This window comes from Euprymna scolopes, chromosome 2, assembly GCF_053919585.1.
Source record: "Euprymna scolopes isolate OS-2025 chromosome 2, ASM5391958v1, whole genome shotgun sequence".
In the NCBI taxonomy this organism is placed as follows: Eukaryota; Metazoa; Mollusca; class Cephalopoda; order Sepiida; family Sepiolidae; genus Euprymna; species Euprymna scolopes.
The window spans coordinates 164,421,344-164,447,169 of record NC_136483.1 but is presented as its reverse complement, the minus strand read 5'-3'; the positions used below and the strand labels follow the sequence as shown (position 1 = coordinate 164,447,169).

General features: G+C 32.9%; 1 protein-coding gene across 2 annotated transcripts in view; it reads left to right on the top strand.

Annotated features, from left to right (window-relative positions):
* Window positions 1–25,826, top strand: part of LOC145298521 (acyl-protein thioesterase 2-like) — a 224,736-nt gene that overhangs the window by 101,799 nt on the left and 97,111 nt on the right. The gene's annotated exons all lie outside the window — the stretch shown is intronic.

The following is a 25,826-nucleotide window of genomic DNA, read 5'->3' as shown; positions in this document are numbered from 1 at the left end:
AAATTAAGTTTCCATTTTATATTTGATTCACAGAAAAATCAATTTCTGTATGAAATTGAAATGTTCTTAAATATAAAAACGTTACTAACCTTAGAATATTACAAAAATGACTATATTGAGGAAGTGAATACTTACAAAACAATTCCAGAAACTAATATATATATAGAGAGAAAATAAATAACAAAAAGTGGTGCTAGTGCACTTACTGATCCGCGCTATTTTTTAAATAGTATTTTCAAGTTTAATTAAAGTTTTACGATATCTGTTTTGATTAAATTGTTAGGTGAAAGTACAGAATAGGTACATAACACCCTCCCGTTCCCGTCCCATGTTAAGAATGGCTGTCTAAATAATAACGTTATTATTTCAGCACGGATCATGAGTACCCAAAAAGTTATATTCCAAAAGTCATAATGTTGAAGGAATAAATTATAAGATGGTCAACATCATGAATTTTGGAATATAACTTTTTGTTATCTATTCTCTATATTGCTCTGTAATTTCATTGAGCTTCTTAAATAAGCAAAAATGTATTTCTACATAGTGTGTGTGGAAATGTTTTTTTTTTTTTTTAAATTGTTTCACCTTTTATTTATGCCAATCCTTTAATTTATATATTAAACAAGCTTTTCTTTAAAAAAAAAAAAAACAGCTAATCTAAAAAAATATTTCAATGACAGATATAATTAAAGTCGTCTAACACATATTTTTGATAAAGATGTGATTTTTTTATGCACAAATCTAAATGTCATACAAATTGATTTTTATACTTTGAATTATTTTATAAAAGCCAAAAAAATTACACGTATATTATCCAATGCTTGTTAGGACTCAATTATTTCATAAAAAGATATCTATTTACTGAAATCTGGTTATATTGAAGATTTCTGCTTTAAGATAGCGGTACTAGTGCAGAGAGTGATCCGGACGTAAATAATAACGTTATTATTTAAAAAGCCATTCTTAACATGGGGAGAGGAGGGTGTTTTGTACCTATTCTATACTTCAACCTTACAATTGAATAAAAAAAAAAAACGGTAAAACTATACAAACACCGTGACAGCGAATTAACCCTAACCCTAAACCCTAACCCTAAACCTAACCCTAACCCTAACGCTGTCACGGTGTTTGTATAATAATACCAAAAAAAACATCATAAAACTTGAATTAAACTTGGAAATACGATTTAAAAAATAGCGCGGGCCGCGGATCACTCTCTGCACTAGCACCAAGATAGCTACCATTGAAGCCTTGCCGCGTTGTTTTATAACAAAATTGGAAGTGCTTATGCAATTTACGGACCGTGCTGAAATATTAACTTTATTATTTAGAAAGCCATTCTTAACACGGGGACGGCGTTTTATAATTATTCTGTACTTGCACCTTATGGTACTCATAGAGAATACGAACCATGCATGCTGAAATGACATTTAGAAAATCTTTACCTGAGGTGGATTTTTTTTTTTTAAATTATAAAGTGCTTATGCACTTCTTGTTCTACCGCGTTATTTTTATTTTTTTATTTTTTAATAGTTACGAAATTCTTTTTATTTATTAAGTTAGGTAAAAATACAGAATAGTTACAAAACAATCCCTCCCCCATGTTAAGAATGGCTTTCTAAATGTTATTTCAGCACGGTACAATAAGTGTATAAGTGGCATAAATTCTTTAGTTTGACCAAACACTTTAAGGTACTCATATAGAGAGTGATCCGTGCTGAAATAATAACGTTGTTTAAAAAGCCATTCTTAACATGGGGAGGGGGAGTGTTTTGTAACCTTACAATTGAATAAAAAAAAACATATAAAACTTTAATTAAACTTGGAAATACTATTTAAAAAAAAATAGCGCGGATCACTCTCTGCATTAGCACCCACTTTAATAACAAAAGATACCTTAAAATCTAAATTTAGACTTGAAACTATAAAAATAAAACGGTTCGTATTTTGCAGAAGTAAGTACCGAATAATTTTCTACTTGAAAATCCTGGTCCATTAAGATGTCCAGTTTAAACGATTCAATTGAGTCTAGTTTGTAATTACATTCGATTTTACCAGGCGAAATAATAAAAATAGTAATTAGTGTTTTGTTAACGATTAAGTGATTCTAAGGCTGAAATCACACCTTTAAAACTGCAATGAGTGTTTTTTAAATAAAAACTTAAACGATTGTGTGTGTGTGTATATTTATTCAATTGTAAGGTTAAAGTACAGAATAGGTACAAAACACCCTCCCCTCCCCCATGTTAAGAATGGCTTTTTAAATAATAACGCTATTTCGCACGGATCAATAAGTGCACAAGAACATATATATATATATATATATATATATATATATATATATATATATTTATATTTGAGAAATCACTATTTTTGTCAATTCAAATTGGGTTGAATTTGTATAATTTTGTTTGACTAGTTCAAGTTAAGTTCACTGCAATAAGTGTCGATAATACTAATAATCAAAAATAATTTTAAATTGATCCCCCCCCCCCCCCAAAAAAAAATGACAAAATGCATGTAGCCCTTTGCAATCGATTTGATCAATCATTTTCCTCTTTAGTAATTCTTTAACTGGTCCTTTTCATGTCCTTTGACGCAGTATAAACTACGGAAAAGCGATAAAAATGGATTATCAAGGAGGTACAAAAATACTACATTAGGAACAATGCCCCTGCCCCATTGGGGCCATTGCCCCATTTCGGTCTTTAAAAAAAAATATTTTGTCATAGGATTTTCAGGTTAAACAATATACCGTAAATTTTGAATTTATTAAATTGCTAGGTGAGAAAGTACAAAATAATTACCCCCCCTGCCCATGTTAATAATGGTTTTCTCCGATTAATATTATGGAATGAAAGTTCTTACAAATAATTTAAACAATTTTTTTAAAATAATTTTTTTTTCCTAACTGAAAAAAGATTTTGATGTCAATCGTTCGGAGTCCGTGGATTTACGAATAGTGGTACTACTCTTGCAGAGAGTGGTCGTCCGTGCTGAAATAAGTAACGTTATTATTTAAAAAGCCATTCTTAACATGGGGAGGGGGAGGGTGTTTTGTACCTATTGTGTGCTTTAACCTTACAATTGAATATCTTCTGAAGTAGCTACCGCTATCTGGCGTTGCCCGGGCGTCTTTTTACGTTACTTTTTTTTTTTTTTTTTAAATAGCATTTATAATATTTAATTTCATTTTAATCTGTTGTTCGTTTTATTTTAATGTTCAGTCAATAGTGAAACAAATAAAGAAATTTAAAAAAATAGTGCAAGTCACGTAGAGGCGAGAAGCATGCACACATATACACGAGATCTCATATCATTGATGTATGTACTACACTCTACAGTAGAGTATGATGACTACTTAACTTCGTCAATGGTGAATAATGAAACTAATAGTAGCACTCGCTGCACTAATTTTAGTAGTAGTAAGTATAGAATCGTTATTAGCCCGGCCCCGGGGGGATACCTGTTTTATTTCGGATTAAATTCGACCAGTATATTTTATTTTAGACTTATCAACTGACGTAAATAGTTATTTTTATTTATTTAATTATTATTATTATTATTTTGCCCTTCAATAATATTTATCTTTGTTTTCGGCGATTCGTGAAATGAACCTAAGAACTCAGAGGGGGGGTATTTACTAAAAAAATACCAATGATTACAGATTGAATTCTCTCATTCATATATATATATATATATATATATATATATATATATATATATATATATATATATATATATATATTACTCTTTAAATAACGATCTTAGCTATATTTTATAAATCTGTGTCGGTTTTTGCTGAAGGCGGTGGGGTGGGGGTGGGAGGATTCATTTATCGATCCACCCAGGCAGGCTCTGCTTCTTACTTTCGGGAAAGGGAGGAATAGGTTTATTGTTGCTTTGGCGCGTTTTACTAGAGAAATTTATTTAGTCTTCTTCCCACAAGACTATTTGTGACACACCATCGGTTTAAAGTTTGGAATCCAACAGTCCAACACTACTCCACTCTTTCCCAAGAGGCATTCTGGGTGTTTTTTATAAAGTTACGGTGGATAAAACCTCTCAGCATTCTCAGGTAGGGATGCCTCAGGCGATCGACAGTAAACAAACCCTTTTCTCTACCTGATGTGAGTAAATTCCTATTGACTCTTCCATTTAGATAATCTAGCCCTACCCAAGTTCCACTGTCTGATCTTCTCACCATCTACCTACTTATCCTTGAGTGGGCTATGGGCCTTGATACTTGGTTATCTTCCAAGAAAAAAAAAACAAACAAACAAGGCATATTACCACTTGAACGTAAGGAGTTACTAGTTTGGATCATGTCTAACATTAGATTGTGGGGAGTTGAGTAATGAGATGTGCGCAAGCCTTTTCAAGTCTCACACAGAAACACGCGTTCACATTTCAAGCTATATTACTTGTCATATACATACGCGCACACAAACATACACGCCCACGTCCACACACCTACATATATTTACGTTTGCGTACATACACTCACATTCACGTGTATATACACACACGCTAACGTACACACATGTACTCACACGTACGCACACAGATAGACGACGTCACTTCCTTTCAAAGGAAATCCACCCATGCGCAAAAGACCAACGGAAACACCTATAAAAGAAAGAGCAACAAGCGGCTTCTCTCTTTCTTTTCGGCCCAGCTTTCAAGCTGATCGGTCTGCGGACCGACCTCCGCCTCACACCACTTACTATGTGGGGCAAAAAGCTAACAGACCATACGTACACATTCTCACTCTTTCTCTCTCTATCTACTACTGGTCCCTGAGAACACCTTCGCGTAGCTGACTGCTAACTGACGTCAACCCTCTATCCTTTTCTTTGTCTACACGATAGACTGCCATTTCTCGTTCTATTACATTACTCACTTCTCTTCCCACGCGCGAACAAACGATAGTGACCCGAACTTGAGATGAACACACATTTCCTTTTCTTTCTACAACACCAGTCCCGCAACCAACGATAGTTACACCCGCGCGGACATGAACACGTTATATCTAAAACATTCATTCTTTCAACAGTAAATAAACGACACGTTTATCTTATCCATCAATTGAGTTTTTGTTTCCTTCAATTCCATTCGTTTCATTATTTTCTTGTGGCGAGTTAGAGTATTTTATATCCTAGTCTGCAACAAATGTTTGTTCGCATTACATTCTGCATGTCAGGAAACAAGAGAATTTCCAAGTCTAGCAGTCTAAGAGAAGAAACCGTTAGAGTAGAAGGTTTTCTGGCATCCAGGGACCTCAACAGTGAAGGGTTGGGATTTTACTGTTTGTTAGGTTGGTCTGTGGGAATACCAACGGATTCGAATATGGTTAATTTAGATTCGTTCTGAGGGAGCTAAACTCCCCACTTTAACTGGATGAAGTGCTGATAAAAAAGCTTTTTTTTGTCAACTTGACTCGACAAAACTGATATCCCAAAAGTTATTTATTATCTTGCCTATGGTTCCATTGAAAAACAAACTACGTGAGAACGTTAATGAGGGAGATCGAAAGTTGCTATAACCAGATGGGGTTACAAAACTGACCGAATCATCTGCAAATGTAGAGAGGAGGAATATACAATGCAATATTGCCTTGTGTGTCCTCTACTGCTGAAAAATCTTGTAGAACACAACAATAATGCAGAGAACTTATATATATATATATATATATATATATATATATATATATATATATACATATATATATATATATATATATATATATATATATATATACTAGCAAAAGTACCTGTCGTTAACTGGGTTCAAAAACAGCCTACAGAAAATGGACTCTGATTTATGAAACTATGATAGGTTATGAAAAGGAAGAGTTGTAAAGAGATAGCTTCGAATTTGGGAGTATCAAAACCAAAGCAAAATATGATGAAAGTAAAAATAAAATAGATAAACCCCATAATTTATTATACCATACCTGTTCACACTGAAACACTTAGCGCAATATTCTGTGGATCTATATTAAAAAACCTTGTTAAACTTTGTGACATATTTCCATTATATTGAGGTCAGGTGCGAACGAACCCCCCCCCCATAATTTTATTATACCATATTTCTTCAAACTGAAACATAATTATCAAAGTATATTTACGCAGATAGATATGAAAAGTCTTTATTAAAGTTTGTGTCTATTTCCATTCTATGGAGGCCAGGTGCGAACGCAGACCCCACAATTTTATTATTATATATTATTTATATATTTAAGTTAAAACATACTTATCAAAGTATTCTTATGTACATCTATATGAAAAACACTTGTAAACGTTCTTAATATTTTAATTTATTTCCATACTTAGTGGACCAGACGCGTCCGCAGACCTCACAATTTTAATGAATCATCATTATGCCAGATCAAACATACCCATTCCTGTATCTCGATACATCTTCTATCATTATATGTGATCAGTTTTCTATAATAGTCAACCATATAGGTGCCTATTCGTGACCAGACACACACAGACGTTCAGCTTTATATTATAGATATCTATAATATAAAGCTGAATGTGTGTGTGTGTCTGGTCACGAATAGGCACCGATATGGTTTATTATTTTCAAAGACTGATTACATATAATGATAGATGTATCGAGACACAGGAATGGGTATGTTTGATCTTGCAGAACAGTGGTTCATTAAAATTGTGGGGTCTGCGTCCATATCTTATTTTGACGTGTAAAAACTGCTTGTATATCTACATTAATAAAACTATAAATAAAAAATATGCCCCCTCCCCCCGCTCGCATATTTTTTTTCATATATATAATAGTGAATGGGCATGTACTACACTACTCCCCAAAATATGTAATAAATATCCCATGAGTGATGTTTCTGATGGAGGAACGTGATCCCCATATGATGTCTTGGATATTATTTCTTTTTTCTCTCTTTACTAGTCTGGGTGCCTGGCGTTGCCCAGGTGTTTGGAGATGCGTGTTGAGCAAAAAAAAAAAAAGAAAAGAAAGTGATGGTAGGCAGGCTCAAACCCGTATCGCGAAAGAGAAAGAGAGCATTAAAAAAAAACGTGACATCTTTGCCGTTGCGCCCATCGCCAAACCGGAAGTGGCAAAGGTTTAAATTAAGGCTAGTCAATCGAAAAGAGTGGATGACTTTTGAAAATATCGGCGAAAAAAGCGACTCCTCCTTGTAGAAAAGTGCCAAGTTGAGGGTGAAGGAATTAATGTTTTTAGACAATTTTTCAATATTTGTCGTCCAAAGGGTCGAGCTTCAAAACGATACCGATCTCGTGAAAATCCGTCGCCTCTCTCAAAAGATTTAGGCATACATACATAAAAGCATACATACATACATACATACATTTAAACAGACAGGTGATAGTATAGATTACCATGTCACTAATTTACAAGTATGTTAATGTAATGTGCTTTGAACTCATAGCACTTGTGCTCCCTCGGCATACTCCTGACAGGCAGCAAAATCTCACCCTTTCACTGCTGAGGTGCCTACATACTGGAAAACCAAATAGTTTCTACTCTTGGACTTCCAGAGGTTGAAATCCATTTATGATACCAAACCTGACTTGATGATTCTGAATAAAACAAGTTTTTATAACTTAAAAATTGCAGGTATTTCTAACATGACATCAGCACGACCCTCAAGATAGGCATGGAACTAAAATCTGTATTTTTCATGTAGCAGAGACATCTTCAACAAAGACCCTAAGCTGACATTCTGTTTCCATGTAGCCCTTGTAAACAGCACCTTGATCATCTCTACTCTTTAGCATCCCTGCAATGAAAAGGTTGCTATTTTTGAAAAAAAAAAAAAAACTATGTAAAAATTGATAAGTTCCTGTCTGTTCATCTTTCTGCCAACATCCACATGGACATTTTTGCAAACTTTTGATTTTTTTTCTTTACGATGTATAGGTGTACTGGATATAACTTTAAGAGACATCCAGTGATGAAGCCCCGTTTGGGAGCTGTCGGGAATATGGAGTTGCCCCTTGGTTACCATTGCTTCCAGGTCCACTTTGACCCAGAGTAATAATACCTGTTAGGGCATATGATGCTACCAGATCAGTGTATCTGAAGATACTGGCTTCCTGACCAAAAATGCATCAAACGACTGGGAACCACTTGTGAATTTAATATTCCCTTGACACTTTCTCCTTCGGAGGAAACCTAGTCAACCTGCCTAGGGTGAATTTCGTATAACAACAAACCTGACTACTTAGAAATGTTATTTAGATTATTTGAACTACTGTTATCTTGAGTGTTATTTTCGCAACATTTTTCTCACTGTAACCTCTGACCTTCTGGTGTGTCTTATCAGACTCTGGGAATCTTTGGCGTAATGGATAAAGTACTAATTAAAATTCAGTTCTAATTCACACTCTTCTGATGGTTGAAGGTTCAATCCTCGATCCAGGCAATACTAAGAATTACGAATTACTTAATACTTTCTACCTGGTCATGGCTGAAAGAACAAGCGCATGCTACCCCCATGGGTTAAATAAAAGTTTCTGTTCAAAATTTTGTGCAGATTTAATAATGATATTCACAAGTTTGCCAAGATACATCTTAAGCTCAGGGGTTACATCAGCTGAAATATAAAAATAAAATCAAGACGAAAACGGTCTGAATAATGCGAATAATCCAAATTATTAATTTTAATATAAAAAAAAAGAAAAAATTAAGAAACATAATACAGAAGAGTATTCATTTCCTTTTCTATCCCCTTCTTGTGGGATCCCTAGATCATTATTTGTCTCCAAGATCAAATCTAAACTCAGAGACCGCTGATGTTCTTTTCCGTCACAGTCAGATTGGGATAGCTTTAAATCTTTTATCTCAGAAATTGCTCTACACTCCATTTTCAAGAAAACTGTGTCCAATATCATGTCTGATATATCTGACTAGTTAACCAACCTTTTTTTTGTCGGCACCCCTCAAAAAATTTCCCTCAAACCTTGCATCCCCTAAAATTTGTGCCCTAAACTTTAGGACGTTCTGAACTCGCGGTTAAATACAAGGTTAGATTAAATCTATTCAGCCATGTATTTAATGGTCACTAACAATATTTAATCCTAAAATTAAAATAAGAAGTTAGTACATTGTAAAAGAAAAAAAACAAACAAAACAAAACAAAAACACAGAAAAGTAACATCTAGCTCATAAGAATATTTTTTAAAAAACTTTTCTCACATATCCTGGAACATTATCTCGCATCTCCAGGAGATACAAGCAACCCAGATTAGGGAACCTCTTCTCTAAAACATTCCGAAACTGAATAACCAGCCATGGTTCACTTCGTAATATGCTGCTGCCATAGCTCATCGTCATCATTATTTTAATCTTTATCAACAAAATAGATGTCCTAAATCTAAAGCAGTCATTAAAACTCGTTGCAAATGGGTTATTGAAAATGTACAAGTCATATGCTCAATCTGTTAAAGCTAGAATTGCTTAACGGAGGTTTGGTTCTCATGAATTTTAAAAAAATAACAAATAGAGTACTGAACAAATACAAGACCTATACCAAGCATCATTAATGGCATTAAGGTGATCTCCTCTCCATCTGATGAGGCTAAACTTTTCCCATAAAGCTTTGACAAACTTTACTTTCTGTGACCAACTTCTCTCTATCACTGTAAACTCTTTTAATGATATACAGTAGAACTCTGGGATACGGTTTTTCAGGTTACGATGTGGAAGACGATGTTTTTCTGGCCTTTGGTTATGGTTATTTGCCTCGCCTTACGGTTTTATTTATAATGTTATTTGATTATATACATGTGCATTATATACTGTACTGTATTTTGTTACTAATTTTTAATGCCGTATCTTACTGATACGTATATCTGTCTGGGACCATTGCCAAACTTCTTGGAAACCTCAATGCGAACAAGACAACTGGTTTGGACAACATTCCAGTCACCATCCTTAAGAAACTGTTACTAGAACTTGCTCCTATTCTAACAAAATTATAAAACTGTTCCTTAAAGGGAAACACTTTCCATTTTTCTTTTTTTTCTTTTCTCTTTTTTTTAACGCCATATCTATCTTGTTAGGTCGTGTAATGCTATGAAAGGTTATCGTGGATTCTTGTTTGTAGATTATTTGCAGTAGTATAAGGTTGCGTGTTTCTGTATGTTTGTGTGTGCGTATGTGTGTTTAGATATATGTATCGCTGTCCTTTTCACAAATAATGAATGCAAAATATAAGAGTAGGTATTCAAGTAGCTTTGCACAAAACAAATTTAAACACAAAGTCGTTTTGATTGGTTGATTTTTAACAGCATATCGATCTTGTTATATCAGTTAATGTCAAGAAGGGTTATTTATCATAGATTCTTATATCTAGCTTATTTGTTTATTGTATTAGGTCGTATGTTTTCTTTTTAAATGTATAGTGGTAAAGAGATTTTTGTGTTTTTCAAATTTTCTAGTTAAGTGTTTTGACTTTCAGAAAATTGAATCAGTGTCTACAAGAACCTTGTTAAACAGTGTTCATCTTGTCTATTTGGTACTATTTTTGTCTGGTTTATTGGAAATCTTTGCAGGCAATGGATAAGTGTTTGACGGTGAAGGGTGACTGGTATGTTATGTATGTTAGAGGTTCTTATCTATTTGAGAAACCTCAGTATCGAAAAGTATGGTGCGCAGTCTTCTGGTATCGCAGTTCAGACTGATCAATCTCTTCAGTGTCATGAGTAAGCTGCTTAAATCTCATAAACCAAGAAATTGTTAAGCACCTCATCAAAAAAAAACAATCTACTTAATGACGAACAATACAGATTTTGTCCTGCATGGTCAACTGCTGACGTGCTACTGTAATATGGTATGGGATCAGCTAATCTCTTGACAAGATGTTGTTTCTAGACCAGTAGCTCTCTACATGTCAAAGGTTTTCGATAGGGTCTGGCACTAAGGGTTACTTCACAAACTTGGTAGCTTTGGAATATCTGGCAATGTCTTTGCAATCATCGAATCCTTTCTCTTGGGTAGGTTTATAAAAAGTAAATTTTGATGGGCAGATGTTGGAAGCACATAGAATTAATGCTAGTGTACCGTAAGCATCTATTTATTACCAATCCTCTTCCTCATCTTCATTAATGATCGATCAAATCCTATTTTGAGATCATTTAACGACAATGACATAACTGTTTATGGCAGTGTGACAACCACATGATACCTTCGTTTTGACACATCACTGACTCCAACATTGTGTGCTGTCTTTTTTTTTTTTTTTTTTTTTTTTTTCCATCTTGTTCTGGCCATGTCATCATCTCTCACATGTTGGCAACTGGCTCATAAGTATAAAAATAAAATAGAAACAAAACACAGACTCCGGCACTTTCTGTAAATATTAGTTGTGTGTGTGTGTGTGTGTGTGTGTGTGTGTGTGTGTGTGTGTGTGTGTGACACTATCGACCCTCTGAATAGTAATGTTTACATCTACTGTCAAAGCTGAGTTTGTTAGTCTGTCATCAATTCTTTTCCCCATCTGCTCTGAGACACGATCTATGTTCTACCGTGTCCAACTCCCAACTGTCCTCAACTCTCTCACAGACACCACAAATCCAAGACTGTCTGCAGCAAACTGCTCTCAATTGTCAAAACTCCTTGCCAATCCTAACACTAACTCTAAATATATCTCCGGTCCTTTTGTTCATCATACCCTAACAATTCCATTCAGCTTCCTTTTGTCTATCTCCGTGAACAACTTCCTCTCCATTGTTTTTTCCACCAACCCCATTTTCTATACCTTTGTTTAATTGATAAACTTATTTCCTCTTGTCTTTTGTTGTACTTTTTCTCTTTCTCCCACCACTGCTCAACACGGGGGGGGGGGGGTTTACACTTTGAAAAATATTGGTGATCAAAATTTCACCGATTCTCTCTCTTCAGCTTGGAGTATGTGGTATGCTGTGAAAAAACAAAACAAACAACAAAAAAAAAAAAACAGAAAACAAACTTCTCACCTTCTGCCATCAAGGTTCAGGTGCCTGTTTTAATGAATGGTTCCCTATACTAAAAGAAACTCCTTGCTTTGATAAGCACTTATTACTGACTTTCATTGCAAACCTAAAATGGAAAATTTGTATCCAGTCTGTTGTTGAAGGTAGCTGGTAAAATGGTTGGATCATTCTACCTCTCCAGAAAGTACATGGTTTTAGATGCAATCTTCCTTGAACCTGATACACCCTATGATAAAATAATGCTGTTATATCTGGAGATGTCGTACAGTGCACTCTTTCCTGCGTTGACGGAGTACAAAATTGACTTCGGAATCTAGTGAAGGATGATCTTGTCTCCTCCCTATAGTCCGTTTCTCGCAGAATAAACTAGCAACGTATCTCTCCACTCTTATTTCAATCTAATGTATTCGACTGAGCTCGAATCTTTGGGTTTTCTTGTAAGCCATTCACATTAAAAACTTGTATTGCTACCACAAGAAAAAATAAATAAAAATAAAAGAACTCTCCTTTCTCTCTCCATGTTTCTAATTACCATGTATAGTTTTTTTTTTTGGGGGGGGGCAGGATTTTTGTGGAACACTTTACCACAGGATTGCTTCTGTTGATTACAACTTGGTATTCAATTCCGATGTCGACAAATTCTTTTCCTAAAACGTTCTTAAGTACTTAATCAAACGTAATTCATGCGATTGATCAGTGTTAGTACTCTCATAATGCTTCTCTTCCGGCTGATAATCATTCTGTCCCTTTAATCATTATCCTCGAATGGCTTTTGGCCTTAAGTGGTAACTCGATAGTATATAAAAACAATTGCAATAAATAAGTACTCTCGCGCAACGCTGAGCACATAGGCTATTGTTTATATCGTGCCACTTAGTATTAAATGAATGAATATTTAATTCTATAGAACTTGTTAACAAGTGTTGAATCTTTGTATTTAAATAGTTGAAAGCAGTTTTTCCTTTCTTTTTTTCTTTTTTTTTTTTCTAGACTGTTTGCAATTTTTGGTTTTTGAAGTAATAATAAAAATATTTAAATTTATTTTAAATTCTAGGCAGATTAACCCCCATGGCTACTAATATTGGCTCAGTAAAAATAGATTACAGAAGACGATCATATAAGATAGGGGTTCCTGAAACCATTTTTTTTTTTTTTTTAAATATCTATATTAACATTGTTGGAGTAGATAAACGTGGTGAATAGTTAACAAAAAAAAGGAGGGGAGTGCAACAAAGGACTTGTACCATAAGGAGTAGAATTTAATTATCCACTGACCTTTATACTTTTTAAAGTGCTGAAACTGTTTTAAATTATTTTTCTTTAAAAAATTACCTTAAGCTTTCTTAAAAACACATGAAGACAAAATGGATCTGAAAAGGAAAAAAAAAAATGACTTTTTGTTTATATGGAAGTCAGCACTTATCAAGTCCTAAAAGTCCTTCAGGGATGAGGATTAATGAGTGTAAGGTTGTCTGTGAGACAACAGCGTAATGATGGGTTGTAGTGGACTTTTTTTTCTTTCACTCTATTTTTTACTCTTTTTGATCTCAAACGAAGCATATTGACACTTGAAACGTAATGGACTGCTATTTGGGATCATGTTTAACAGAACTGTGGAGAGTTGAGCAGTGAGATGTCTATTCACATTACATTTAAAATTCTGCAAGAAACTGGAAAGGAATTTCAAAGTCCAGCAATCCGAGAAAAGAAACTATTCCTGCATTCTAAGGAACTCAACAGTGAAGGGGTTTTATTTTGCTGCTGGTCGGGTTAGTTGGTGGTATGTGCGTCGAGCGTCACAAGTGCTGAGTTCATCAGAGCTCATTCCATTACTTGCAAAACAGACCGAGATGCAACATTGCGGCGATGGAGCAAAGGTTGGAGCTTGGCAGACAGTATGGGACCTATTAGATTTGAGACTCTTTCTTTGGACCCTGTCTAAGAGTGAGAGACTAGTAAATGCACCAGCCCAGTTGCGGCAACAACAGGTACGAGTTGTGGCTTTGCAAAGATATGATACTCTCTGGTATGAGTAATTTTCTAGCATGTTGGGATATGGGGAGCTCGCCTTCTTTGCAGCAGCCTTGGCAACAACCTCAATGTCTTTGTCCCGATTCATGTTGCCTATGAATGTTGAGTCGAGGAAATTGAAAGATTGGCTCTCAAGTAAGGTATTATTTGTCATGACAATTGTTGCTTGTGAATTTTTTTTAAAATTTTTTTTTTAGTTATTAAAGAACAGAAGCTTAGTTTTAGTACTATTAAATGTTACCAATCATTTACAACCCCGTTTCACTACAGATTTCTACCATTGCTTTGAATATGTGCCCATTCGTTTTTATCTCATGTCTATTATAGAGCGTGGTATCATCAGCAAATATACCCATCTCGGACACAATTTTATCAGAAGTTATTTATGAATATCAGGAATAATAAAGGTCCCGGGATCGGCCCCTGGGGCACACCTGCATTAATATTATTTCGACGTATGGTTCTTGAAGACGACCTGGATTTTTCTCTTGTCTAGGAAGGATCTGATAATGTTGAGTATCTGTACCGAATTGCCATAAGATTTAATTTTTGTGAAAAGCCCTTGATGCGAGACCTTGTTAAAGACTTTGGATATGAAGGGCTACAGCTCTAGCTACCCCTACCTTATCCAGTGTGTGGTATGTGTTCAGAGATAATGGTTAAAATATTCACAGTAGAATGGGTTTGCCTAAATCCATAATGTTGTCTAGAAAGAAGCTTAGCATTTACAAGATGGTGTTTGATTGATTAAAGCCGCAAAGATTTTATTGGAGAGAGGGCGGAGACTGATAGGGCGATAATTGAGTGAGGTTAGTTTTTTCGCCAGAACTCTTAAATACTCGTACAACAGAGGTCATTTTCCAGCTATCAGGGAAGCAAAACTCTGGAAGGCATTTGTTAAAGAGCTTGGAGAGGATGGGGGGATAGCTCAGCAAAACATTTCTTTAAGTATAGCAGGTATGAGGTCAAACCCCACATGACTTGGAGGTGTTTAGTTTTTTTGTTTTTTTTTTTAAATGATATCATAGACATGAGAAGGGATAGTGTGGCTTCTGTCTACAAAGGGAAATCAGGGAAAGAATGATTTGAGGTGTATAAGGTGGAGTTAGAGACGAAAACTATCATGTTGTAGTTAGCTGCAAAGCAATCCCGCAGAATAGTTCCAGATTTTCGCTGCAGATTTTTTTTTTTTTTCATTTCATTGCAGTTTTCAAAAAATTGTTTTGTAATATCATTGAAATTTTGAAGCAAATTTAATCGGGCAGATAGTTTACTTATTTTTGTAAATTGCTGAGTTCACGCAGTCAACACACGAAAAAATGTCCGTAGGATTGAAAAAAAAAAATAAATAAATAAAAACTAGAAAACAAGAAGCAAAATAAATAAGTCAAATGTTTTTATTTTCCCTTTCAGAAATTAGATTTTAGAATTTTATTGGGTACTTCTACAGTTTATAGCCGAAAATAGAAACACCATTTTTCTTTCGGGCACCTGTCGTTAAAATTGAAGGGAGAAATCAGTATTTTAAACTATGACCGAAGTAGGAAATAAATAACAAAAAAATTGAAAAATTGTTTTATTAAAATTATAATTTTCTTACGCAAACTTTTCAATAAATATCTTTACAATTAATTTTGATACATTTTAATACAATAAATGTTTTGGCTTTCAAATTGTGCTCACTCGCCCAGTTTAAACCATTATGAATACGTCATTTTCAATTTCTGTTTTTTTAAAAACAGTTTTTAATGTTTTTTTCATTTTTCTGTAAGAAAAAAATATATACGTTTCATGGAAAACTTTCCCGTTTTCATTAATTAAATCCAAACATTTCCAATTAAACAATTACGGATATAGGGTTTCTTTCATTTTCTTTATTTACCTTTTTTTCATAGTTTTTCCGGAAATGATTAATATCTAGTTTAATTTTTTGTTATTCATTTCCTACTTCGGCCATAGTTTAAAATACTGATTCCTTCCTCTGATTCTAATGACAGGTGCCCGGAAAAAAATGGCGTCTCCATTTTCGGTGATAAACTGTAGAAGTACCTTTTATTGGGCCAATGTTGGTAGCCATGAGGGTTAATGTATATAAACACATAAATTGATTATTTTCTTAAATTCTACCAGAACTGCGTGCGTGAAAAATTGTTTTCATTCGGGTATCATGGAGCAGCAGGCAGCACACGCAAACCATAATGCTTGACTTTTGTCTTATGACATCTTATTCTCTTAAAGATCAATATTTTATATTCAGTGTTCGTTCGAATAGATTTATAATTCATGATGGATTTCAATATTAAACAAATTAAAAAAAAATAATTTAATTAAACTTGCTGCATAAGTAGCAGTCGTACGTACGGGTGTCGCCATGTTTTGTATGTGTAAACTACGGTAGCACGAAATTTACTGCAGTTGACATTTAGGTTCACAAATCATCAAAAATATGGTTCACAAATCTGACAAAATTGTGACAATATTGAACGTTTTGTGCTGCTGTAGTTTTAACAACATGGCAATATGTGTGATTTTCTATTCATCGGTATTAACTAATTTTATGACTGAATTGGATAAAAAAAAGTCTAAGGTGGTTATAAAATATATCAATGTCTTTACAAAGACAAACAAAACTGCAAACCGCATTTTACATTGTTGATTGACAAATTAAAAATATTTTGGGGTTAATTCCTATTTTAGTCACGTAAATTATTCAGAGAATTTATTAGTAAATAATACCAAGACATATTTTTACATTTTTTTTTATTTTTGTAAACACACACACAGCAGGTTCCATCGTACAAGGAAAACGCCGAAATGCCCCCCCCCCATAGTCGTCATTTTTATAAGTTTATCCCCACCCCCTTTTAGTTGACTATTCGGTGCTTACTGCTTGTGCCCTTTTACCACCGCGCTATTTTTAATTACACAATATCTTTTTTTCTTTTAGGTGAAAGCACAGAATAGTTACAAAACACCCTCCCATCCCCATGTTAAGAATGGCTTTCAAAATATTATTCTACACAATTCTAAACCGACTATTCTACACAATCGGCGAGTTGGGTACTTATGCAGAATACAGACGGTGCTGAAATATTATTTAGAAATCTATTCTTTACATCGGAGGGGGGGGGGAGGTGTTCTGTATCCTGCGTAAATACCGCGAATTGTTTGAGAATAAACCATGTCAAATTAAATTTTACTTTAAATAATTTACGTGACTGAAATAGGAATTTACCAAAATTTCATACCAAAAATCACTAGTGATGCTAATTTTTGTAAATGAACTTAAAATCTGAAAATCGAGCAAGTTTTTTTTTTGTTTTTTTTTAACCATTTGCATTCGATTTGATTGATAGATACTATGCTTCATTTGTTCTGTCTTCAGACTGTGAATAAGAAATCTTTATGGACTGAGGCAATTTTAATTTTTATCCGTTTTGGGAGTCGGATTGTCTGACCTCGTGAGAGGCAAGTATATAGGGTTTAATTAACAAAAAAGGAAATAAAATTGTGGAACCCTAAAAAAATATTTATAAAAGATGTAGGTTCATTCAATGTGTCTGCTGTGCTTCTTCTCTTGTCATTATTTTTCAAAGTTAGGACTTGAAAATTCGTTTTATTTAGGCTAAATTATTTAGTGCTGTTGTATTTTTGGTCTAAATAAATACATAATTATTCGATTATTATTATAAAAACATTTAATGTATAATTATCGAAGTTATGTTGAAGTGATTAAATAAAAAAATAAAAAAATGAAAAAAACACAGTTATACATAATTTTATTTAATATAGAGAAAAGATTAAAAATAATTATAGTTGCCAAATATTTCCTCATAAACTCCGAATTGATACTTTACGACTACTGCATAAATAAATTGTCGATGAATGAGATTAAGATTTTTTTTTTATTATAGCAACTAAATAACTGATAAGCTCCCGGCACTTGTGCATTTACGGACCGTGCTGAAATAATGCTATTCTTTAGAAAATGATTCTTAACATGGGATTCTGAACTTTCAACTAACAATTTAATTTATTTAATTTTTAGCGTATCTTTAACTTGAAAATCTAAAAAAAAAAATAAATAAATAAAAAAAAAATAACATGGTCTGTAAATTGCACTAGCATCAAAATTTCAATGTATACATATTTGTTTATCCTATTTTTTTTCACGTATCACGTAGAAATAAAATGTTTGCAAAATAATCATTTTCATTTATGAATTATAAATGAAAATGATTATTTTGCAAACATTTTATTTTAATTTTTTCGAATGTAAAACTACTTAAGAATTCCTTCATCACATTTATCGACCGGTTCCCGTAAATCACTGAAGTTAAGCGAAACTGAGCCTTGAAAATGCTTAAATGGGTGACAATTTGGGGAATTTGTACAGATGAGGGGGTTTCAACATGCAACTACTACGAATGCAAGGCGATCCTAAGCTGTTTGTGATTTGTGTCGACCAAACACTTACCGGCGATAACAGATTGCATTTATTTCAAAGAAAAAGAATATGAGATATACACTGAATTTTTTTCTCTCTATACTGTACCGATCAAACATAAATTTGGATATTAATATTTTTATAGATCAGTTTTCATATTAATATATTTTTATATTAATATATTTATATATCAATTTTTATATTAATATATCGATTTTCATATTAATATATCGATTTTCATATTAATATATTTATATATCGATTTTCATATTAATATATTTATATATCGATTTTCATATTAATATATTTATATATCGATTTTCATTAATATATTTATATATCGATTTTCATTAATATATTTATATATCAATTTTCATATGAAAATCAATATATAAATATATTAATATATTTATATATCGATTTTCATATTAATATTTATATATCGATTTTCATATTAATATTTATATATCGATTTTCATATTAATATATTTATATCGATTTTCATATTAATATATTTATATAGCGATTTTCATATTAATATATTTATATAGCGATTTTCATATTAATATATTTATATAGCGATTTTCATATTAATATATTTATATAGCGATTTTCATATTAATATATTTATATATCGATTTTCATATTTATATATTTATATAGCGATTTTCATATTAATATATTTATATAGCGATTTTCATATTAATATATTTATATAGCGATTTTCATATTAATATATTTATATAGCGATTTTCATATTTATATATCGATTTTCATATTTATATATCGATTTTCATATATTTATATATCGATTTTCATATTTATATATCGATTTTCATATTTATATATCGATTTTCATATTAATATATTTATATATCGATTTTCATATTAATATATTTATATATCGATTTTCATATTAATATATTTATATATTAATATTACCGATTTTGATTATTCATACATCTCTATTTATTTTTTCCAATTACTGTAAAAACACGTGAAGTTTGCCGATATTTTCTCTAACGTTAAAGTGCACTTGTGGGATGATCGATAGATTTTAGTTTGATTGGTATTTTAAAATCAATAAATATTTATTGTTTTATGATTACTGTCAGCTGTAGAAGATTTTATTTTAAATAAAATCGAATAAAAAACGAATTAAAGGAATCGTTTTGGCATCGGAAAATAATTACAAATTTTTCCGATTCTGATACCGATTCCATGATACCCCAAAAAGTTCTGATTTTTTTTCGATTCCAATCAATCGTCCCAACACTAATTAATATATTGACAAGTTAGAAAAGTATTTCTTGCAAAGCATGAAAATGTTTAAAAATTTTTTATATATATATATATATATATATATATATATATATATATGTATAAGGAATGAAAAAATATACCAGCGGTGGTTGACGTTATGTTTAAAGAAAAAATAGAAAAAACCGAATGAAATTATTAAAAATCAACGTTTCGTCCTTGTTTCAGAGGACATCTTCAGGATAATTGAAATAAAAATGTGATATTTGTCCTTTCCCGACATGGGTTGGATTTTAAAAAACTGTCTTTTTTCGCACGATCTATGACTTTTTCTTTTATCACATTTTTATTTCAATTATCCTGAAGAATGTCCTCTGAAACAAGGACGAAACGTTGATTTTTAATAATTTCATTCGGTTTTTTCTATTTTTTCTTTAAACATTATATATATATATATATATATATATATATATATATATATATAACTTTATAAATTAAGATACAAGATTTAATTTGAAATTTATCCATTTTCAAAGTGCACATCTATACTATTCTTATTTTTTTACAACTGCCAAAATTAGAAATTTCGAAAATTAGATATGGATAGATGTTTATAGGCAATGCATAGACACAGCGGCCTAGAAAGAAAATGCCAAAAAGGTTTACAAAATAAAATATAAAAATTTAATTTAAATTGAATTTAAAAATTACCTTGGGTTTATTTTATGTACATTTTGTTGCACTTGAAAAGAAATTAAATTTATCCATTATTTAATAGTTAATCATATCGTATGAATCTGAAGATTCTATTGTTGGCATTGGTTTCCCCGATATTTTATTAGTTAGAATTCTCTCTAGAAAGACATGGGGTACTTGCAGGAGGAACCATGAGAAGGTTGCTAACATCTTAAGTGAAAGAGATTTTTGTGGCGCTAACTGGATTACGAACTTTGAACACCCTAGTAATGTTTAGACGTAGCGGCCTAAAAGGAAATAGCTGCTGAGTTCCTAGAATGCGTCCAACAAGTTTTGTAAATGATGTTTATGACAATGATTTCATGGGGACTAAAGAAATAACAATGTTTGGCAAATTTGTATTTCAGTGGCGTAAATTATTTGACAGACAAAAATTTATAAAAACTATTTATTTTTATATAAAACACATTATTAGACCATAAGGCTTAAATAAAACCGGAAAAAATTTAATTTTTATTATTTTTTCAACATTTTTTTATTAAGACTAAATGTACAACAATCGAGGCCGCCATCTTGTTTTGAAAATTTGGCTTTTCCAAGGATTGCCAGATTGGCATTTTTACGCTCTTGCATGGGCCATGGTTCCACGCAAGAGCATAAAAAAGGCCAACTTTGGCCTCAAAAAGGCCAATCTGGCAAGTCAAATTTTCAAAACAAGATGGCGGCCTCGATTGTTGTATATTTAGTCTAATAAAAAATCTTGAAAAAATAAATAAAAATTAAATTTTTTCCGGTTTTATTTCAGCCTTAGGGTCTAATAATGTTTTATATAAAATAAAAAAAAAATTTATAAAGTTTTTTCTGTCAAATAATTTACGCCACTGAAATACGTTTGCCCAATGTTTTAACTTGTCATCAAATTGTCTGATGATTTCGAAATTCATTGAATTACCAAGCGTTGGTTAATCGCCAATTCTTGGAGGTGTTGAAATCTGTAATTTACCATGCTCATTGAACCATTATTTATGGTTGGAGATGGAAATCTTCAAAAGACGGATGTTGTTGTTCAATACGAACAATATTTTCTTTTAACAGTGAACTTTACAAACAATTATCTTTTTATAGTTTATGTGAAGGGAGAATTTCTTCCAGTTTCAGTTTTTAGATAAAACTCCAAACTCGGTGGCCATTTTCTTTCTAGGCCGCTGTGTCTATGCATTGCCTATAAACATCTATCCATATCTAATTTTCGAAATTTCTAATTTTGGCAGTTGTAAAAAAATAAGAATAGTATAGAAAAGATGTTTATATGAACATGAATTTAAATCTTAATATTCATGTTTTGTCACATGCTGTGTTTAATCTCTGGTCCCCCCTCGCCAATCTTTTATGAAAAACACTCGTCTGGCTGAAACCACTGTCATTAATTTTCCGCACTCTTTATCTGTGTCTAAATCCAAGTGTAAATTCCATGAGCAGAGCTTCTTTCTTAGAAGTGCACGACTGTGGAACTCTCTTCCAATTGCCTATTTCCCACCTGACTACAACTCGGATATCTTCAAGTCCAACATAAATTCCTGACAAACCGCCCCCTTAAGACATAATGCTGACAATTACTATGATACTATCCCATTGATTACTGTACACGCAATAACCCTTATCTCCGAGTGGCTTCCGGGCCTTGATAAGTGGTGACTTCCATGTAAAAAAAAAAAAAAAAATTGTTGCTTTTCTATAATAATTGGAAATTGATTTTTTCATTTATTTATTTTTGGAAAGCTAGTCTCTTAACCTCCCTCCCCAAAGTCATTAGGAGGGGAGTGACCCAAGGAAACTTCTTACGTCTCTAGTCACAAGGTTAAATTGATTTACCTGCCTCTTTCTCCAGCGAAGTTAAACATGAGATTAGTGATGAAATCCAGCTGGAAGGGAAAAGGACCCTCTGGTTGGGTGCCAAATCCCCTTCCACATATTCCAGTGAAGACCAAACCCACTTACTGGTGGAAGAGATGATCCCCTGGAGAATGGCCACCGGAGGCTAAATGAAACTATGATCCACTTTTGATTTTAAGCTTCGAAGGCCTGAGGCTAAGTTTGGTACAGTGAAGGTGGGATCACCTGAAGTACTATAGGTTAAGCAAATATTGATGATTGACTCTGACTCTTCCCTCTTAATGGAGAAAATGCTCTGTAACTCCACTCCATAAATGGCTATGGTCCAAGACGCATAGTGCATGAGCTGGCTGGTAGGATGAGGATGAGCAGTTTCCAGGTGGCCGTGTGAGAGAAGTGAATAGTTTTTACCTCCTTCATCACTTCCCCCACCCTGGGACATTTCATAAAATATTATCGTTATAAAGCCCCTTTAAGAAAATAAAGTTGAATCCTTTTTTTGGGAATTAATAAAGTGATCAATTACAGTGTAACTGCAATATTCAGCCTGTCATTGAATACTCTCTGATTGTCTACTGTTTATGCATACTGACTTGGGATTTTATAGATACTTAATTTCACTCAATTCCTGTGTTAATTTCTGGAGGGAGAATATCAGCCTATTAAATCAAAAGTTAATTGGTGACTGGATTCAAATCCTAATTAGCAGTAATTTTCGTTTTGTACACCGCTAATTGCATAAGCACGAAAACACTAGATAAAAAAATATTTTTTTAAGTAAATATCTGTAAGAATATAAACCTAAAATATTCTATGTACGAATAAATTGCTGTTGATTATGAGTTTGTCAGGTGGACGGTGAGGCAGTACCTTGAGGATTAGTGATGATGGTTGAAACTGTGCAGAATTTGGTTATTTAAGATGTTCTAACAAAGTCCTGAAAACGACCATGTTGTAGCCAGCTGGGAAACAGCCCTGTGGTATCGTGTTCCACAGATAGGTAGTTCTTAGAAAGAAACTTTACTCATGGAAGTTGTGTTTAGTTTTAGGTAGACAGAATAAGGGAAAATTCTTTATAGTGGTTATAGCTAGACGAGTTTTTGTTGCTGTTTTACAACATGCCACTGGTTACTGGCAATGCTGAAATATGAGACGACATTTGCAACTATTAAAAGAAGTTTATATATATATATATATACATATATATTGGAGATTTTTTTTGTTTATAAATAATATCATTTTGCAAATGTTCTCATTTTTAGGAGATCCTAGCAAGCAAGGTTTGCCTCAATCTAAAACCATTTGTGTCTATGCATAACATTTTTTATGGGGAGGTGATGTTTGATCAACACTGTGGGGGAGCAGTGATTTAATATACTGTTTAGTTTTTAAGTCCCCCGAAACAATGTTTCATGGTAAACAACTGATGATCCCTGAAAACTTAGGATTATTGTGAGTTCGAGAAAGCAAGTTGATTCGGCAATTTCAGGATATTAAATGACTTACTGAAAAAATAATTTTCCAACAAAGGACTAAAAATTAAATTTAAAAAGTTTTTTGTTCCCGACAAAGGAGGGACTGGACCTAGTAATTCACTTCTGTTTGTCCGTTCGTTTGTTTGCACTTTTCTCAATCATGCCTTGGATTTAAAAAGAAATTTTTTGTACAAACATTAGTCATGGTAAAAGTAAATGTTTGTCAGAACGGATTTTTCGGGATCACTCAGGTTGCCCCCCCCCCTCCTCCTCCCCAAGGGGTCTTATAAGGGTAAAATTGCCACAAAATTGTTCGTCCATATGTTTGTTCGCACTTTTCACAATAACCACATCTTGCATTTATTTTTAAATTTTTCACAAACATTGGTCATGGTTAAAGTAAATTTTTCACTTGTGGAGGGGAACTCTGCATACTCGGTTTGTTGTATTTCTGAAGGTTAAAAAAAAGCTTACTTTGCAATACGGGTTTGAGCCTGTCTGCCTGCCTACTATCACTTTTTTTTTTTTTTTTTTCAACACACACCTCCAAACACCTGGGAAACGCCGGGCACCCAGGCTAGTCTATTATATAAAGTAAAGTTTGTTCCCCTCTCTCTACACTGGTACTCAATAACTTCAAGAAAAGGCGCAAACTAGTAATGGGAGGATTCCAATATTTTTACCGATTCTGTTCTAAATTTCTGATTTTGATTCTTTTTAAATCTCTAAATATTTAGCTATAGAATTGTGTTTTAAGTTCAGATTACTGTAAAAACTCTTGTAATGTGTACCTAGATTTTTGCAAACATAAGGATAAACTTGTGGAGGCCGAGCTATAGATTTCTAATTTTATTGCTGATTTAAAATTGATAAATATCTATCCTTTTATCATTAGTACCAGCAATCGAAAATTAAGTTTTAAACAAAAAGTATAAATAAAGAATCGGTTTAACAATGGAAAAATAGGTACAATTTTTTTCCAATACCCCAAAAAGTTCTGATTTTTTTTCAGATTCAGAGTATTCATACCAACATTATCATATAAATCTTTTCGGTTACCAATTTCTGACATGTGTTGATCTAATCTTGTTAGAAAACAAAATTTTACTTTTTATCGATTTCTTTTATTTTAATATTTAGTCTTGATCAATTAAATAAACATTCATAAAGGAAGTTTGAGTTTCATTGGAAAATTTTCATATTTTTATTTTCCAATTGTACCTCAAATATTGTTTTCATAGGAAAAAAAAAGGTGCATTCCTCGTCCTAAACATTTTCTTTCAGAAATGCATTTTCATGGGATAATCCACATAATGTTTTTATACATTTAACCAATCACTGCATGTGTTAACTAAATTGATACAATTCTCTACCTATATAAAAGCCAGGTACGGCCAACGATTGAGTACTATTTCCACATTTTGGCAGGAGCTGCTAGAAGCAGCTTATCTTGCCTTGACAAAGTTCAAAATAGACTTTGTAGCTTAGTGGGGGATGCCTTTTTCTCTTCCCTGCAACCTCTTTCCCACAGAAGAGACGTTGCGAGCCTGTCTCTGATTTATCGTTATTTTCATGGCAGGTGCTCATCTGAGCTTTAATCTGTGGTCCCCCCTCGCCAAACTTTCACAAAAAACACTCATCTAGCCAAAACCACTATCAATAATTTCCCACACTCTTTATCTGTGCCTAAACCTAAACATAGATTCCATGAATAAAGCTTCTTTTTAGAACTGCACGCCTGTGGAACTCTCTTCCGTTTGCCTGCTTTTCAGCTTACTATAATTTGATTGTCTTCAAGTTCAGTGTAAACAAGTTCTTGATGAGCCGTTCCCCTTAAGTAATCCAATTTACCAAATTTACACATCTAACGATTACTATGATGATATTGTCCTTTTGACCAATGTACACTCTTTAACCCTTATCCTCAAGTGGCCTCCGGGCCTTGATAAGTGATGATTTCTATGTAGGAAAAAAAACAAAAAAAAAACAAACTGACGTGCATAGTATTTAGAAGTGATCTGTTTTACTGTTTTATGCATGACTTCT